The sequence below is a fragment of the Vombatus ursinus genome, unplaced genomic scaffold (genome assembly GCF_900497805.2).
Source record: "Vombatus ursinus unplaced genomic scaffold, bare-nosed wombat genome assembly UNPS02014813.1, whole genome shotgun sequence".
Lineage (NCBI taxonomy): Eukaryota > Metazoa > Chordata > Mammalia > Diprotodontia > Vombatidae > Vombatus > Vombatus ursinus.
The window spans coordinates 13,885,588-13,905,864 of NW_020954591.1; positions in this window are offsets into that span (position 1 = coordinate 13,885,588).

Genomic DNA, 20,277 nt, shown 5'->3' on the forward strand with positions numbered 1-20,277 from the left:
GGTAATCCTACCACTCTACTCCTCTGCCCAGGCAGAAGAATAATGTTGCTCCCACTCCAGCCCTAGGTAGGTAAGGATTAATTTTTCAAGCCTTTTCTCTTTATAGACACTGACAATAAGGCTCAGCATCTGAGCAGCTGTGACCTTGCTTTGTGGCAGCCCTTATCAACGACCACTTCTAACCACCAAATACCCCTCTGAGTTTCAAACCGATTCCAATCTCGTCCTCCTTTATGCAACTACATTTTGATGCTTCCTGCATGAGAATATTTCCCTATGGCATGAACGGTGGTTCTGTGATCTGTTGACTACAGTCAGTGATCCCAGATCTCTGTAATCAACCCATGTACTAAGTGCTATTTGGACCAATTTAAAATCATAGCAGCCAAGATCATTTAAAGCTGCCATTTTGAAGCGAAATGACAAACCAAAATGACAAACTCTGACATGGGCCTATGACGCGTTTTAATATCCTTTATAATCTTCCAAATTTGGTTGAATCAGTCAACTCCTTCAAAGAGATTGTGGAACGATAAGGGAAAGGATAATGGTTCTAAACCCAGAGGACTGAGTTTCGAATTCTGTCCCCGAGGCTAACCATTTTTATGACCATGGGCAAAGCACTTTAATTTTCTGAGCCTCAGTTTCCTCACTTTAAAAAAAATGAGGGTATCAGAAATGATTCCCTTTGAGATCCTTCGATTCTATGATTTTCTGAAACAGAGACAAAAGTGAAGTGCCAAATGGTCAAACTGAAACAGAGATTTCACTGTGTTTCATCAAACCCCAGCTCAGGAACAATTAACAACTCTGCACTGGTTCTGGAAGAAGTGCATTTCCTTCCAGTTTTGTGGGGTGAATAGGGAACAGTGGCTGTCACTCAGTAAGCCCAGGGAAGTAAGCATAAGAATCGATAGTCTCAGGATAGGGTTGAGCAGTCTTACATCAGCAAGTAGACATGCGGAACATTTCTCTTGGGCTGCCAGCTAAAACCAGCATTCCTGTGACCACCCAGGTGTAGTCTATCCCTCCCTCCACCAGCAGGTAGCTCAACCCAGCAATCCTGAAGATAGATGAAGGAACAGATGGCTGCAATGCTTTTTTGCCTGTCTTCCTCTAGGTAAATTATGGTGCCTGAGAAATGCAGAGAAGCATCTTCAGGAAATACACACACATTGGGCTCAATAAAACACTTTTGCAGCTATATACATTCCGTTTATTTAGGCTTTTTTTAAAAGGTGAAAACACATCAGAGTAAACCACTTTCCCCCCCAGATTTTTATCTTACTTGGTTTTATTGCTATCTTTGAGTTTTCAGAACACACAGCTCTTCTTGGTACGCAATTTAAATTAAAGGGGAGAAAGGAAGGAGAGGAAGGTGGGGGAAGGGGAGGAGGGAAGGAAAAAAGAAGAGAATGGAGGGAAAAAGGGAGAGGGAAAAACAGGAGAGGGGAAGAGGGGAAGAGAGGAAAAAGGAGAGGAAAGGATGTGGACTACTTTGCCAAGGAAATGCAACAATTGTAAGCCTGTATTTTCCTATTCTTATACAAAATGTAATTGGTATTGACGCCATTCTGCCTAAAAGGTTTTTTTTTCCCCACATTGGCATTGAACCTAGTTTAGACACGCCCAGGAGGAGGTCATGTTGGCACATCCCAGCAGGCAGCTTTTCAGCAGTAACTTGGTGATTACCCCAGGTGTGCCCTACAACCAGGCTATTCACATTCCAGTATTGGCCAAAGCAGAAAATGCTGACCCATATGTGTGGCAGGATAGGGGTGGGGGAGAAGGGAAGGGGGAAGAGCTCATGTAGACATGAAATTCCATGAGTGAGTAGGGCTACTGGGCTCAGGGGGATTTTTCATGGGCCCACAACTTAGGACCACTGAGTTCTGACCAAAGCTTTCCTACCACCTCATTCCATCACCTGTCCTATGTCTCATAACTACACCTACCTCAGTTTTCTCAGCAGAAAAATGATGGTTTTAAGGGGATGGGAGGCTCTGAGACAGGAAGACCTCCCTTCATGACTTATCTCTGACTTGGCTGAGTGACTTTGGGCAAATGACTTAACTTCTCAATGCCCAAGACAAGTTTCTAAGAGTCTAAGTTGTACTGGAGCTTCTGATGTTCCCTGAAAAAGAGAGAGAGAGAGACAGACAGACAGACAGACAGACGGACAGAGACAGAGAGACAGACACAGAGACAAAGACAGAGAGGGACAGAGACAGAGAGAGACAGAGACAGAAACAGATTTATTTTTACCTGGATTCCTTATGTCAATGAAATCATAGGTCCTGTTAATAACCCTTCCCCTCCTGGATCCCCACCATGAAGCCCAAATTGGGAGAGTAGGAGAAAAGGAAGTGGAGTTATTATCCTCGGGGGTTGCTTGCTTGCTGATTACTTTGCTTGCCAATATTTTGATTTTAAAGGGATATTTGTAGGCTCAAGATAGCAGGACACAAATGTTTAATGAAAAATCAGGGGACCGGGCAGGGGAGAGGGCTTGTCCAGCTTTCATTCTCCAACTTTCCACTGGTCCCATTGCCAGCTTCTCCTACCATCTCCTTCCAACATGCCAAGGGACTGAGGATAATAATCTCTGTCTCTGTGATCATGTGTTAGAATGAAGGAGTGGGGTGAAGAGAAGATGAAAGAAGATGAAAAAAAAGGGGAACAGCAAGGGGCAAGGGAAAGAGGCGTAGATTTGGGATCAGAATATCACATTTTAAATTCTGGCTCTGTTACTACCAGGGCTACTTTGGACAAGTCACTTAACCTTTCTAGGCATCATTTTATTTCCTCTAAGGTCCCTTTTTAGCCTAAATTCTATGAAGGTGAAGAAATTCAGTGGGATAATAAGAGGGGGCACTTTGGAATACTTTCCATTGGTTTAGAAGGGAAAAGGGAAACTATTTTTAGGCAATTGGGGTTAAGTGACTTGTGCAGGGTCACACAGCTAGTAAATATCAAGTGTTTGGTCTGAGGCTGGATTTGAACTCAGGTCCTCCTGACTTCACGGTCAGTGCTCTATCCACTTACCACCTAGCTGCCCCAAGGGAAAAGGGAAACTAAAAGCTTCAAAAGACAAACTTGATGGAACTTGATTACTGACCCCTGACCTCACAGGTCATTCCTGTATGGTATTCCAAGTGAGAAATAGTGAGATAAGGTAGTTTGGGAAGTTTGGGCCAAGTCAACATACTACTCAGAGTATAATGAGTAGATATTAAAAATATGAAGGATAACATTCAAAATTATTAAATGTAGGGGGCAGCTAAGTGGCACAGTGGATAGAACTCCAGTCTTGGAGTCAGGAGGATCTTAGTTCAAATCTGACCTCAGACACTTAACATTTACTAACTGGGTGACCCTGGACAAGTCAATTAACCCCAATTGCCTCACCAAAAAGCAAAAAAAAATATTAAATGTATGTAAAGCAGTTAAATACAAGGTAATTTGGGAGAGAGATCACTCACTAGCAGTTGGGGGAATCAGAAAAAGGAAAGAAAAAGTATTTTTACAGCACCTACTAGGCACTGTGCTGAGTGTTTTACAAATGTTATCTCATTTGATTCTCAGGATCAAATCCACTGCAAGGTAGGTGCTATTATTAGCTCCATTTTACAATTGAGGAAACTGAGGCAAACAGAAGTTAAGTGGCTCGCTCAGGGTCACACCGCTAAGAAATATGTGAAGCTAGAATTGAATTCAGGTCTTCTTGATTCCACACCTAGCACTCTATCCCCTACCTCTTTGTGCAGAAATTGGTGGTTGAGCTGTGTCTTAAAGGAAGAGAAGGACTCTAAGAGGTACAGGTGAGGAAGATCCTTCTGGTTCCTTGGAACTAGTATTCCCAATGGGGCAGCTAGGTGGTGCAATGGACCGAGCACTGGCCCTGAAGTCAGGAGGACCTGAGTTCAAATCCAGCCTCAGACCAAACACTTGACACTTACTAACTGTGTGACCCTGGGCAAGTCACTTAACCCCAATTGCCTAAAAATAAAAAATAGAAAAAAAGGAACTGGCATTCCAAGCATGCAGAATGGCCAGAGCAAAAGCTTTGAGATGGGAGACAGAATGTTCTTTGTGAGGAACAGGGAGAAACCAGTTTGACTAGAGTACAGGAAAAGATGTAATGTCTAATGAGGAAAGATAGGTAGGGGGCAGTTTGTGTAGGGCTTTAAAATCTCTATTTTCGTATATTTTATCCTAGAGGCAATAGGAAGCCACTAGAGTTGTTTTAGCAGAAGAGTCACAGTATCAGATCTGTTTAAGGAAAATTATTTTGGTGACAGTATATGGGATAGCAGAGTGAGGAGAGACTTGGAGGCAGGGATACCAACTAGGAGCATGTTACACTAATCTAAGTGAGAAGTGCTGATGGCTTGAATTAAGATGGAAAGAGGAAGAGAAAGGGTTGGATGTGAGAGATATCACGAAGACAGAAATAACAAAATTTGGCAACTGATTGGATATACGAGGTGAGAGAGTGAGGAATCTGGTAAGATGCTGAGATTATAGGAAGACAGGAGCTTGGGAAAGAGGAGAGTTTTCAAGAGAAGACCATGGTTTTAGCTTGGAGCATGGTGAGCTTAAGATGTATCTGAGGACGTCCATTTTGAAATGTGCAATAGGTAACTGGTGATGCAAGACTGAAAAGCCCAGGGGAGAGACTAAAGCTGAATGTGTAAATCTCTGGAGTCATCTGCATAAAGATGATAGTTAAACCCATGGGAGCTGATAAGATAGAGTATAGAGGGAGAAGAGAAAAAGGCCTAGAACAGTATCTTGGGAAACATTCATAGTTAGGGGGCTTGATATCGATGATGAGACAGAAAAGGAGGCTGAGAGTGGTCAGACAAGTAGGAAGGAAACCAAGAAAGGTGTCACAAAAACCCAGAGAGGTACCTGGGAGGAAAAAGTAGTGAATAGTGTTAAATTCAGCAAATATTTTGGGAGGCATGAGAACTGAGACAAGACCCTTAGCTATGGCAATTAAGAAATCATTAGTCACTTCAGAGAATCTTTGAGCCATGAAATCTGACAGCAGACTGCATAGGGTGAGGAGTGAGAGGAGAAAGTGAAGCATTGAGAGTGGGCAGCTTTTTTTAAGGAGTTTGGTTGAAAAAAGGCAGAGAGATAGGATGATAACTTGCTGGAGTGGTAGGGTCTAGTGAAGTTTTTTTTTTTTTTTTAATGAAAGGGAAGACTTGAATATTTATGAAGGGAGTAGGGAAGGAACCAGTTGATAGGGAGAGGTTGAAAATTCAAGAGAGGAGAGGATGATTGAGGATTCAACTTGCTAAAGAAGATAAGAAGAGATGGAATCAGGTGCACATGGTAAGAAGGGCCACTTCTATCAGAGACCAGATGATATCAAAGGGTTTTGAGATGAAGGGAATGGGAGAAGTAAGAGCTCATGTCAAATGGTCTCAATTCTTTCAATGATGTAAGAGGAAAGGTTATTAGCTGAGAGAGTGGGAGCCAGGGGCATATATGAGTTTGAGGAAGGAAGGAAGAGAAAGTTTGGACTAACTTCTGTGGGGAATGAGATAGAAAATCAATCAGAGAGGAATGAAAGGATGTGGCAGATAGAGATCTGGCCTCCAAGTCAATAAGACCTGCCTCTGATACATTCTTGTGTGATCCTAGACAAGGCCCTTAAACTCTTGTTGTTTTGAGCAAGTCTCTCACTAAAATAGCAGAGCAGATGCTGACCTCCATTGGCTGAGGGAGCCTCTTCACCTGGGAGCCCACCACCTTACTGGTGAAATTACAGTTTCCTTTGTATACAGAGCACCAAGCTGAAGACCTGTAGGGGACAACTGGACAGTGATTCATTGACCATAGGCTGTGCTAAGAGCCTACAGAGCTAGACTTTCTCTCATCCTAACTCCCTGTCTGTCTACTTAGCCTTGGTCCACTTTCTACTTCATTTCACCTGTGGGGACCCAAATTTGAGGGAGAAGTCTTGATTTTGTGTGTGAGAAAAATAAAACATCTGGGAAAATCTGGGTAGAACTAGAGCTACTTTAACATGGAATTATTGTTGTTTTCCAAATGAAGAGAGAGCTCTAATGAAGGATGCTACTCCCCTGGACTGATTTGCCACAATTATTGATTCTCACTCATAAGGAAGACCTGTGAGGTACAATTTGATGATAATAAATATCTAGCATTAATATAACATTTTTCAAGTTTGCAAAATGCTGTCCATAATGTTATCTCATTTGATCCTCACAACCACCTTGTGAAGTAGGTGTTATTATTAATGCCCATTTTATAGATGAGGAAATTCAGACCAAGAGTGGTTAAGTGATGATTGGCTAGGATACCCTCTGCATATTGCTCAGAATCTCAGGGCAGTCCTGGTTAAGAAAAGCAATAAAAATATCAAGGCTATCAAACCAATATGCTTTATGACACCATGAGCTGTAGAGGTGGACATTGAACTGACTTGTCATCTAATGATTTCTGAAGGACTTTATCATCTCTGGCTTTCTAGTCAGGCAATGCCACATCATGTGGGCAGGACATCAGGCCTCACTTGGTGTGTCAGTACTGGAGGCTTATGGGAAAAGAGATGAATGAATGAGTGAAGCCTGATTGCAGACCAATCGTGGACTCAAGGCTAAAAGGAGCCTTCCTTGAAAAGGTCATTGAGTATATCTCTTTGCCTCTAGGGGAAAAGTACTCTCAAATCATCCTAAGAAAACCAAAACAAAACAAAACAAAAAGCTATTAGCCTTCATGACCTCTCTGAGTAACAGAGTCCCATGGCTAATTACCCTTACCATCAGGCAGTGTGTCCTTGAGACTAGCCCATCTCTTCTGTTGCATGCTGGGCCTGTCCCCTATGAGCCTGTGCTCTGTGAATGCATTGAGGAGTTAATTTTCATCACTTATGGATGGGGCCCCAGTTGTTTCCTTTGAGGGCTTTGCACACAGCTGGCTGCTGTTTGCCTCACACATCCTGCTTCCTCCATTCCCACAAACAGACAATTCAGAATAAACATCCTTCCAACCGGGTGCTCTTTGCTATTTCCTCCATCCCTTGAAAGCAAGAGGTTTTTCAAAATGAAGCAGTTTTTGAGTCATCAAAATGCCAAAATCACAGAGGATTAAATGTTTCAAACAACAAGTAGGAGTTTCTATGTATTTTACCTGTGTAAGTTAAGGTGATGGGGGACAGTAAGCCGAAAATTAAGGGTGGAGGTATTTGTTTGGAAAAGACAACAGTTTAAGTAAGCACACAAGTTAGGAATTCCAAAGCTGAGCTCTGATCCCAGCTGTGTTGATGATTGATAACCTCAAGCTAGTCAAATAACTACCTGGAGCCTCACTTTCCTCGTCTTTAAAATCTGGAAAATGATGATCTCTAAGATCCCTTCTTAGAAAAGGTAAAATGTAAATTTCACTTTCAGATGACAAGGAAGAATCATTTTTCAAAAATGTTCTCTTTGAATATAGAGTGTCACATAACTCTGGACAGAGAAGGAACCACCTAACCCTGCAACAGAGCACCCAAAGTTACTGGTCCATCGTTTCCAAGAGGTTGAAGAACATTTATTAAGTACCAGTTATGTTCCAGCCACTGTGCTAAGATCTGGGAATTCAAAGAAAGGCAAAACAAAAACAAACAAAAAACCCAAACCCCAAATTAAAAATCCCTTCTCACAAGGAGCTCACAGTCTAATAAGGGAGACAACACGCACACAGCTATGAATAAATAACAAACATGCAGATCATCCCAGAGGGAAGGCCTGAAAGTTAAGAAGGATTGGAAAAGGCTCCTAACAAAGGATGGAACTTTCCCAGAGACTTGAAGCCAGCAGGTGGAGATGAGGAAAACAAAGACAAATGGGGGGAAGTGGGGGGGAACAAAAAAAGAAAAGATTATCACTCACATGGCAGAAAGAGTTAATTATCTTGTGTGGATGTGGAAAGTGGTTGATTCCAAGATTAACCCAATCCCTGCCATTTCTAGGGTCTGGACAGGTAGCAGACAGGGAATGTATTGCCCATGGCAGTTTTCTGAGAGGTGCAAAACACCCAAAAGCTAATCACATAGATGCAGATTATTTCATGTATACTGTTTATCCATATGCCTTTACTTTTTTTTTTTTTTTGGTCTAGATTTGTGATTTCATCAGTGTAAGGACTTTTCCTGAGAAAGTTCTACCAGTATAGACTGGCACCATTTCTCACTTTAGGATTTTAGAGAGTTTCCTGAGGCAGTGAGATGTTAAAACTGGCCGGGGGTCACATAGCCAGTATGTGTTAGAGGTGTCAATATCTATAAGCTTATCCAAATTTTTCATTATCATCCCTATTAATAATTTTAGCTAATAATTGCAATAATTGGGGCAGCTAGGTGGTACATACAATGTATAGAGCACCAGGTCTGAAGTCAGAAAGATTCATCTTCCTGAGTTCAAATCTGGCCTCAGACACTTACTAGCTATGTGACCCTGGACAAATCACTTAACCTGTTTGCCTCAGTTTCTGCATCTGTAAAAAATTAGCTAGCAAATGAAAAGGTAAACCACTCCAGTATCTTTGCCAAGAAAACCCTAAATGGGGTCACAAAGAGCGGGACGTGAATGAACTGCCTCAACATCAACAAAAGCAATGACTAATAATAATAATGGACATTTCTGTGGTGCCATAAAGTTTGCAAAGCACTTTACAGACATTATCTTCTTTGATACTCATAACTTCTTTGTGAGGTTAAGTACTACTAGTGTTAGGAAGGAAATAAGTAATTGTTAAGTATCTACTATGTGCTAGGCACTTTACAAATCCTATCTTATTTGGTCCTCACAACAACTCTGAGAGGTAGTGCTATTATTATTCCTATTTTTTACAGTTGAGGAAACTGAGACAAGCAGCAGTTAAGTGACTTACCCAAGCATACATAGCTAGTAAGTGTCTGAGGCAAAATTTGAACTCAAGTCTTCCTGACTCCAACCCCAGCATTCTATCCACTGTGTCACCTAGCTGCCCCTAGAACAGCTAGTATTTGTAAAGTGCTTAGCACAGTGCCTGGCTCATAGTGTGCACTTAATAAATATATGTCTGCTCCATTTCCTTTCCCTGATTTTTCAGGAATTTCACAAGGACACTATGAAACAAACTGCCTGACTGTGGATAGGGATGGCTGAGTGAAGGAGCCTGGATTATTTAGGATCATAGATTTAGAGCTGGAAAGAATCTTATAGGTTATCGAATCTAGAAGTGCCAAGCCGCCCCAGGCTGTGGCCCAAACCAGATTAAAATGTAGTGAGGAAATATTTAACAAAATAACCAAAAATACAATTAACCATAGATAATATTACAATTTAAAAACTAAGTTAACCCGCGGCCTGCATGGATCTTCACGTACGATTCAGGAGCCTCATTTTGATTGGAATTGGACACTACTGATTTCGTCCACTCCATTTCTCTTCCTCCTCCCATTTTATAGATGAGGAAACTGAGAGGTTCCACAATTTGCCTGAGGCCACCTAGGTAGGAAGTAAAAGAACTGCAAAGCAACAGGGGAGGTTGTCACAGATACCAAGCACCTTCCTAGTTCCACACTTAAATAAGGGATTCTTGTTTAAAATGTGTTCTGACAAATGTTCTACGTGATTGCACATGTATAATCTATAGCAGATTGCTTACTGTCTCAGGGATGGGGCAGAGGAAGGATAGAATTTGGAACTCAAAACTAAAAAAAAAAACCCTAAATGTTAAAAATGGTTTTTAAAGTGTAAAAACACATATAAAATATGCACATTCCAGAAAAAAAAAATTTTGTTCTCACAGACTTGAAAATAGACCAAAGAGACAGTGTGGTATGTTTGGCAACCTTACTCAAGCATCAGTTCTATAAGTGTGACTGAGCTTTAAATGATTTATTATCAGCATATTAGTTATCATTATTCAGTGCCAATGATAACAATAATTATATATCTATATCCATATCTATATTGTTGTTTAATTGTTTTCAGTCATGCCTGACTCTAGACCCCATTTGCGGTTTTCCTGGCAAAGATACTAGAGTGGATTGCCTCCTTCTCCAGCTCATTTTACAGATGAGGAAACTGAGGCAAACATCGTTAAGTGACTTGCCCAGGGTCACACAGCTAGTAAGTGCCTGAGACCTGATTTGAACTAAGGTCTTCCTGACATCAGGTTTGGCACTCTATCTACTGAATCACATAGCTGCCAAATCTATCTGTATCTATCCACATCTATATAAAGAAGTCCTAGGTTCAATAACAACAACAAAGTAGCATTTGCTCCTTGTTATTTTCTACCTGTTGTACCTGGATTAAGTGTGTCATACTGAGTGGAATGTGAGACTTGGAGACAGAAAAATTTGGGTTCAAACATTGCCCCTGACACTTGATAGTTTTGTGATCAGGATCAAATCACTTAACTGCTCTGAGTCTCAGGCAAGGACTATCTACTCAATTATAGACAGATTGTTTGGGAAATAGATAATTAAAAATGTTATAGATAGTTGATAGGGAGGATAGACAGAGTCAGAGGGAGTTTCTGAACCATAAGCCACATAATTGGGTCCAAATTCTATTTGACTGAGAATTTATTGATCCTTCCTCTCCCCTCTGCCCTTCTTCCTCCCACCCCAAGCAAAGAAGGAAGATAAATATGAAGTCTACTTGTAAGTGATCGACAAAGCAGCCTCTGCCTGTGAGCCCATAGCACCAGACATCTAAATGAACAATGATCATAGAACTTAGAACTTGAAAGGACCTTAGCCGTTAGTTACCCTAACCCACTTATTTTACAGTGGTCCATTTTACTGAGGTCCAAAGAGGTTTGCCCCTAATCACATCATAGCAGAGTTAGGATTTGACCACAGCTCCTCTGACCTCAAATTTAGCAATCTTTTTACAATCAGCTGGATGTTTATTCTATGTAGTGTCAAACACTCTGATATTTAGAAATGCTCAGATAATGGAGTAACTCTTCTAATTTTTACCTGAATAATGTAGATATAGTTATAACTATGTAGATATAATAAGATACAATTTATAGTTAAATATATAATATAGATACAGTTTATAGTTATATAGACATAATGTAGATATAGTTTATAATTATACAGATATAATGTAGATATGGTTTATAATTATATAGTTATAATGTAGAGATAGTTTTGGTTTATATTGTAAATATATAATTTTGGAAAAGTGGACCAATTTTGATTAATTGCAATTAATAAGCTCTTGACACTTTCTGACAGAAAGAAGAAAAATATTATCATTCTAAAATGTTGATGTTTTAAAAAAAAGCAAGAAAATGAGTAGATCACTCAATCACATGGTAATATAAATACAGTAGGTAGAATTGTGGAATTTTCCATGCAAAACACCTACGTTTCTTTTTTTTTTTGTGCTCCCTGCTGAAATCTGGGGACCTGATGCTTCTGAAACATAACTCTTGGAGCCGAAGTGATTAGTTTGTGGGTTTTTAATATTTGATCATTTTTTTTTTCAAAGGGGCTTAAACCCATTCTGGGGGCAAACAAAGTGGATTTGGAGACCATTTAACGTGTGCTCCAGTGAAAGAGATTATCCAGGTTGAAAGACTCAAATGTTATCCCCAGTTTTCTACTGTGCTTAACTCAAAGGCAAGTAGACGTGGTTTTGCCCAGCAGGGGCATTTGTTAACCTCTTGCTCTCATAGATCGACTTCTTATTTCTCATGTCAAGATAGAGGCAGGTCACAGGAGATGCCGGGAAAAAGCATATCGATTTTGGAGTCAGAGGTCTGGCACTAAAACTAGGCTCTGCTACTTAATAATAATAATAGATAGCATTTTTGTAGTGCCTTAAGGTTTGCCTTAGCAGGACAGCTAGGTGGCATTGTAAATAGAGGACTGGGCCTGAAGTCTGGAAGATTTATCTTCCTGAGTTCAAATCTGGCCTCAGATACTTACTAACTCTGTGTCCCTGGGCACAAACAGTTACAAACGTAACTGTTTGCCTCAGTTTCCTCATCTGTAAAATGGACTGGCAAAGGAAATTGCAAACTGCTCCAGTATTTTTGCCAAGAAAACCCCAAATGGGGTTACAAAGGGTCAGACATGACTGAAATGATTGAACAACAACAAAAGGTTTGCAAAATAACATCTTATTTCGTCATATTTTCACAATATCTCTGTAAGGTAGGTTTAATTATTATCCCCATTTAACAGATGAGGAAACTGAGGCTTAGAGAATTATGACTTGCCCAGGATCACATCACTAGTAGGTGTCTGAGGCAGGATTTGAATTCAGGTTTTCCAGACTTCAAGTACAGCATTCTATCTACTATGCCACCTAGCCGCTGTTCAAATCATTCTACCTTACTGGGCCTCAGTTTCCTCATCTGTAAAGTGAAAGGGCTAAACCAAACAGCTTCTACGACCCCTTTTAGCTCTAACTCTGACCTTATGACCTTAAAGTCATATCTTGAAACTCCTCTGTCACGTCAGGTAATGATCAATAGAGGTTCAATGGAAAATTACAAAAATAACAGCATTCTTAAATCATAATAATGTCTATAGAGCTGGGCTCTGAGTCAAGAAAATGTAGGTACCAATCCCACCTCTGACACTTCCTCCATGACGTAAGCCATTCATCCTCCTGATGCCCCAGACAAGTCCCTAAGATTTTAAGTCACAGAGAAGGTGATGATAGGCATTGGAAGGAAATCTACTCGTTACCAGAAACTCCCCATGCCAAAGAAATAGCAGGTTTAGTTTAGAAAAATAAAAAAAGGCTCATACTAGACAGGTATGAGAAAGGACATTGGTTACTGTTTTCTCTCTATCCAGCAAGGCTAAGATTGCAAAGGTAACTCCCATGTCATAGTTCTGTATTGTAAAAAGATTTCTCCAGATATTTTAGTAGACATCTTGGTTTTCAGACCATTAGGATGATCCTGGGACCATGCTACCCGTAACAGATTTCTAGCATCTACTTGTTTTTCTCCAGAATCTTCCTAACAGAATGCCTCCTTTCCTCCCATTCTAAGCCTGCTTCTAGTGCCCATGTCTTGCTGCTCCCTCCATCCTCTCTTCTTTTCTCCTGGCTCTAATGACTTCAAAGAGGACTCCAATGATAGGGTTGTAAGGTATCCCAAGGCCCAAGTTTGAGGAATAGTGATCTAGATCAAATCTCACTAGGAATACCACATCTTTGTTGGATCACCTCCCAACTATGGGTACATACATTTCCAAAGCTCCAACCCATCTTCTCTTCTCTCCGTGCCCCCTCTTGGTGATCTCAACAGGTCCTATGGTGCAGCTCTTTGCAGATGACTCTCAGATCTAGCCCGAGACTTTCTTTTCAGCTTAGATTCCTGTATCACCAACTGCCTTTTGGGCATTTCTAACTGGAAGTCCCATAGTTATCTCAAGCTGAACATGTCCAAAACAGAACTCATTCTCTTTTCCACAAAATGTTGCCTGTCCAACACGTTAGGGCCTTGCGGCAGTTAGGTACTGCAGTGGATAGAGTGCCTGGCCTGAAGTCAGAAGACTAGAGTTAAAATCTGCCCTCAGACACTTACTAGCTGTGTGACCTTAGGTAAGTCACTTAACCTCTGTCTGCCTTAGTTGACTCAACCGTAAAATGTGGTTAATAATAGCAAAGGGTTGTTGTGAAGATCGAATGAGATCGTATTTTTAAAGTGCTTAGCAAATTCCCTGGTATATAGTAGGCACTATATAAATGCTTCTACCTCTTCCTCATCCCCCTCCCCTTCCTCCTTCTTGTTCCTATTTAACATCTACTATGTGCCAGGCAATATGCTAACCACTGGAAATACAGAAGGAGGCAAAAAACAGTCCTTGCCCTCAAGGAACTTCCAATCTAACAATATGCAAATAAATATGTACAAAGAGATATATATGGGGATAAATAGGAGATAATTAAAAGAGGGAGGGTCCTAGAATTAAGAGGGGTTGGGGAAGGCTTCCAATAGAAGGTGAGATCTTAGTTGAGATTTAAAGGAAGCTTAGGAGGCCAGTAGTCAGAGTGGAAGAGGGAGAGCATTCCAGGTATGGGAGACAGCCAAAGAAAATGCCTGGAGCCAAGAGACAGAGTGTCTTGCTTGTGGAATAGCCAGGAGATCAGTGTCACTGAATCGATGAGTATGTATTAGGGAGAAAGGTGTAATAAATAGCTGATGGGAAGTGGTATGTTGGCCTGGTTCTGGGAAAGATAAAGTGGGAGCTCACCTATCAGAGCCCCAGGGTCCCAGGGACATAGTCTGAGTTCCAGTAAGAGTATAGAAATCAGCTGGCAGAGATTCATCAGCTGTGTCACCAAAGGGATTTTCAAAAAATTTCTTCCCAAGTCCAGATTAGCTCATTAGTTTTGAAGTGTCCTGAAGATACTTCTTTGATTCTATAATCAACAAGCCAAAGTGAATAGTATCTATAAAACACTAGAGAAGGGAGAAAGCATTTATTAAGCACCTACTATGTTCCAGGCACTGTGCTACATACTTAAAAATATTATCTCATTTGAGCTTCACAACAACTCCATGAGGTAGGTCCTATCTTCATCCCTATTTTACCATTGAAGAAACTGAGGAAGACAGAGGTTAAATGATTTGCCTAGGGTCACACAGTTAGTAAATATCTGAGGCTAGATTTGAACTCAAGCTGTCCTGATTATAGGCTCAGTTCTCTACACTCAGTACCACCTAGCTGACAATGCCTAATGTTCCACACTACAAGCCCAAATACCATCTACATTTATCTATATGTAATGACAGACTGGCCACTGAGACCAATATCTATAAATATGTGTCGAGTACCACTTAGGCAATTCTTTACTTGGGAGAAGTTGGGAGCCTGCTTCTGGGATAGTTTTGATGCCCTTGTAGTGAAAGCACTTTGTAGAGATTTTATTCTCTAGCAGACATTATGTAGCTAGTTCCAATATGCCATGGTAAATGGAAGCCTCTTTGGCTCTGGTTGTATATCTTGAACTGGGAATGAATTCAACAGTCCCCACTCAACTAGACCCTTGATATCTTTTTTTTTTTTGTATGACTTCTTCCTGGCTGATGGTGTTGAAAGAAGTGAGGCCAATAATATGGTCCATAAATATAGGCCTTGGCTCTTTCTGCCTCATATTTGGTTTTTTTGTTTTAGATGAAGAAAATGGCTGTGACCTTGTGAGTTTGAAAGACAAGAATTCCAGCCACAAGGAGGCTGGTAGTCAAATCTCATGCCAGATTTTTTTCAGCCAGTGTAGTAGCAATGCCATGAGGATTTGAGGACCTTGAGAACCCAGCCCAATAGGAGCTCAGATGAAGACTCATTTGGAAATTATGGCACATTTGGACCTGAACTCTTGAGGACTGATGTTATATAGAAACTTCTGTGAGTCTGAGCCTGCTTTCCCCAGAGATTGAGGTTGTATAGGGAAGAGTGTGCTGTTGAGGTACTGGGAGGGAATAATTGTACTTCTGTTCTTGCTACATCCTTAAATTAAATATCCCTTAATGAAAGTTAGCTGATGATAATTAGATAAATGCAAGTGGATCATTGGCCACGGGAGCTTAACAGTAGGGAAACCTAACCAAAATGGGGCTTGAGCTGATAGCATTAGAAAAGAGACCCCCCAACTCCTCAGGGCTGCCTCTAGAATTCTTAGTGACAGCTAGATGGCACAGTGGATAAACCATCTAGCCTGGAGTCAAGAAGAACTGAGTTCAAATCTGGCCTCAGACACTTACTAGCTGTATGACCCTGGGCAAGTGACTTCATCTCTGTTTGCCTCAGTTTTCTTATCTGTAAAATGAGGATAATAATAGCACCTGTCTCCCAAGGTTATTGTGAGGATCAGATGAGATAAAATTGCAGAATACTTAGTATAGTACCTGGCATATAAAGTGTACTATATCAACATTAGCTAATACTTCTTTCATTTTTTTTTTTTGGCAAGGCAGTTGGGGTTAAGTGACTTGCCCAGAGTCACACAGCTAGTAAGTATTATGTGTCTGAGGTGGGATTTGAACTCAGGTCCTCCTGACTCCAGGGCTGGTGCTCTATCCCCTGCACCACCTAGCTGCCCCCTGATTTATTATTGAGATGGAGATACAGCCAGCTTTACTGAGGTAGCAAGACCAGAGATTACTTGCTATATAGCGAATAAGAGTTAATGAATCCCTAGGGTTGCACTTAATAAACACCATTTGTGCATGATTCAGTTGGTGTTGAGTGTTCCATCTACTGACATAGACAACAACTCATCCATAACTTAAAATAGAAGTTCATTACTTTACCACCAACCTAGTGGCTCCTATCAAGACCTGGTTCCTCCTGCTCCCATGACACCCTGTCTACATTTTCCCATCCTGGTTGCATTTTCACTTATTACACCCCCCACTTCCCCCCCAACTCACTGGTCATTAGTATACTCTTTATTTCCCATTGTCACTTACAATTTCACCCTCCTTCCCTACTCATTAAACTCAGTGGCTCCCTATTACCTCCAGGATCAAATATAAAATCTAGATTTTCAAGCCCTTCACAACCAAGTCCCTTTCTATTTTTCAAGTTTTCTTGAACTTTACTTCTCTCCACATACATTACGACCTAGAAACTCTGGAATTTCCTTCCTCCTCATCTCTTCTCCTGGCTCCCTTCAAGACTCAGCTCAAATCCCACCTTCTTTCCTTGTCCCTCTCCCTCCTCTCCTCCTCCCTACTCCCCATACTGCTAGTTTTTTCCCTCTGAGATTATCTCGAATTCTTACTTTATCCCCTATCTCCCTATATCTACCTTTATATGTACACAGTAGTTTGCTTGTTTTCTCCCCAGTTATAATGTGAGATCCTTGAGGGCAAAGACTCTTTTATTTTTAACCTTTCTTTGTATTGGCAGTGCTTGGCACAATAACTGTTTGATAAATCCTTGCGATGTTGCTGAGTGACCTAGTGGTGAGCCTCTCTGAATTTAGCTCTGCTGGTTCTTAGACACACAAGACAGGCAGTTGAACTAATCCACATCCTTATACTTATAGTGCAACCTCTGGGATGTGAAGGATGGATTCATGGTTGGGAAACCTGTGGCCTGCAGGCCACGTGTGGCCTTCTAGGTCCTTGGGTGTGGCCTTTTTACTGAGTCCAAGTTTCACAGAACAAATTCTTTTATTAAGGGGATTTGTTCTGTGAAGTTTGGATTCAAAGGGCCACACTTGAGGACCTAGAAGGCCACTTGTGGAGTCAAAGCCACAAGTTCCTCATCCTTGAGATGATCTCTAAAGCTTCTGTCAACTAAAATTATATAAACCTTGGAGATCTTTGGATGGATGTTTGCCCACTGGTTGGAGCCCCCCATTTGAAGACAATTAGCAGAGATGAAGGTCAGAGAAGAAATTGAGGGTAGCATAGATAAAAACCATTTCTTTCTCTGATTGTCTCCTCATTCTGTTGGATGGGTACTCCCATATAACAGTGTTCCCATGGACAACACAGGACACCACCACAACAAAACCTGCTGAATACACACAAATGATTGTTCTGTTTGTTTTTCTCCTACACCACCATGCAATGTTGTATTAGTGCTTGGCAACTCTTGAGAGTCGGCAAATAGCTCACTGCGATTTTCATAATCTAGTTACACTGCATAACTGTTGTACCGGTAATGGAGTCACAAACAAATTACTCAATGCTCCATGAGCAGAGCACCTGCTCCTTCCAGAAGAATAAGCCACCTTTGGTTGCCCTTAACATTAAGGGAGTACGAGTAGCATACCAGGCTCCCTAGGGGACATCTAAAAAGCAGACTTTCAACTCCTTGCCTTATTTACTCCTAGTTAAGGCAGGCTCTATAGACTATAAGCTCCATGAGGGCAGGGACCTTTTTGTTATTTGTTTTGTATCCTCAGTGCCTGACACACAGAAGGCACTTAATAAATTCTTATTGATCGATTAAATGAGTTGGTATAGAGGATGAGTGACATCATAGCCAAACTAAGCATGAAATGGGAACCATTTCCAAGCTATACATAAGAAGTCCATAGTTTTTCTATCAAAAATTAATGGGGATGAATAGTCACAGGAATCAATTCACTCTCTGCTCTTACCAACCATCTTGTTGCCATGGAGAAACTTCGGTCCTGGGGCCCTACCGTCTTGGCTTATGACTATCCTTTCTGGACCACTCTTTTAGGGAATCATCAGCTAACACACTTTACTTCATTCCCTATACCCTAGTCGTCTCCTCCTAAGTATCTTTTCCTTCCCTCCTCCAACCAAATTTACCCTTCCCTTTCTAATTCTATAACCATGAATCATGACCATCAAATAAACTTTGTCATTAATCCTGAATGGAGTATGTCAGTCTAGTTACCTTGTGAACCTACTTATAATCCCTGCAACTTTTTGAACCAAAGTACCCCTCCTTGGCCACCATTTCCTCTTGTGTTTTGTCTCCCTCATAATAACGTAACACCTGGAGGGCAGGGATTGTCTTTGCTTTTGTGTTTGTATCTCCAGAGTTTAGCACAGTACCTGGAACATAGTAAGATGTTAATTAACGCTTTTCATCTGTCCATCCACCTATGCATAGTTCATACATCCACTCATTCATTGAAGTTCAATCAACAAGGACTGTAATGTTCCAAAGTTGTTCTGAAAATGGTGTTCCAAAGTTGGACCAAATATGGTGAATTAGGATCAGCCAGAATGAACACATCTTGGAAACCAGTATGAATCCTTAGCTGCAGCAGTGAGTAGAAATATACTAAATAAAGGTATATCTCCTGAGATCATGGATTTATCAAAGCCAACAACTTGAACTTTGGGCATACAGAAAAGAGAAATAGAGGCAGGCAGAAGGATTTAGGAGATATGGCAAGGGAACCTGGAGAAAGATGACATCATTGCCCATTTATCTCCATCAAAGCATTTTAAAGACATAGTGTACTTAAACTCCTGATATCTCCAAAACATTGTTAGGAATCTCTTTGTAGCCAAAGGATAAAGTGAGGGTTGTAGAGGATAAAGATTACCAATATAAGGCCACTTGAGAAAGGTTAAAGGAACTGGAAAATTGTAGCCTGGAGGAGAGAAGGCTAGAATGGTGTAGGTCCTGGTAGGTCAGAGCATGAAATCCTGAACCACAGTTTCTCGCTTCTCTAAGACATGGAAAATTCTACTGGACAAGAAACATCCTACAAGGGAGGAAATAAATCAAGATTGTTCTTAAAGTTTAACAGAAGTGAGGACATTTTTTTTCTCTATGAATTGTTTCACTCATGACTGTTTCTGCATATTCTTTGATGGTATGTCTTCACTTCCCGGTCCTGATATTGGTCATGGACATTTCTAAGCTCTAACATTCATTGTTCATGATATTTCAAGGACTTGAGATTTCATGGATGCGTTTTCTGGTCTGGGTCTGACTCAGACGTGTCCCTTGGTCTGATATTAGAGTAAAACGAGACACGCATCGGTCACTCAACAGTTAACAAAAGGAGGTTTACTTAGACATAGCCCGAGAAGATAATTCAGCAAAGATAGGCATCAGGACACCTTGAGTTGATTCAGCTGATCAAAACTCCCTTGCCTGAGCTGCCCATCTATGTCTGCCAAGCATTATAATGTGCCTAGAGTTTCTCATGGCCATTTTATATGCAGAGGACCAGGAAGTAATGTTTATTGAGTTTCAAGGATAGTCTCAAAAACACTAACCATTTATCAGCTGGTGGTTAGCATTATGGTGATAAATCCCACTTATCTGGAGCTAGGCTGCTTCTTGAATGACAGGTATGCAGGCCATCCCTAGGCCTGAGCTAGAGGCCTTCCAATGTGGTAGTGCCTACAAGAGCTTGTACTATGCTGGCATAACCTTTGAGAACTCAGAATGACACCTATGCCATGATGAGAAAGCAGAGAACATGAAGAAAGGATAGTTTAAAATATTAATGTGTTTTGGAGCAAAGTAATAACAGCATTTTTGCTTTGTCTTTGCTCAGTCTTCATCTCTATTTTTAAAAAAAATTCTTAAAATAGTATTTTTTTTCAAATTACAAGTCAAGATAATTTTAACATACATTTTTATAAAATTTTTAATTCCAAATTTCCCCCCCTTCCTCTCTCCCCTCCCCTCTTCCTAAAATGGTAGGCAATTTGATGTAGATTATACATATGCTATCATGTAAAACACATTTCCGTATTAGTCACAGTTGTGAAAGCAGAAACAGACCAAAATTATGCTTCGATCTGCATTCAGAGTCCATCAGTTCTTTA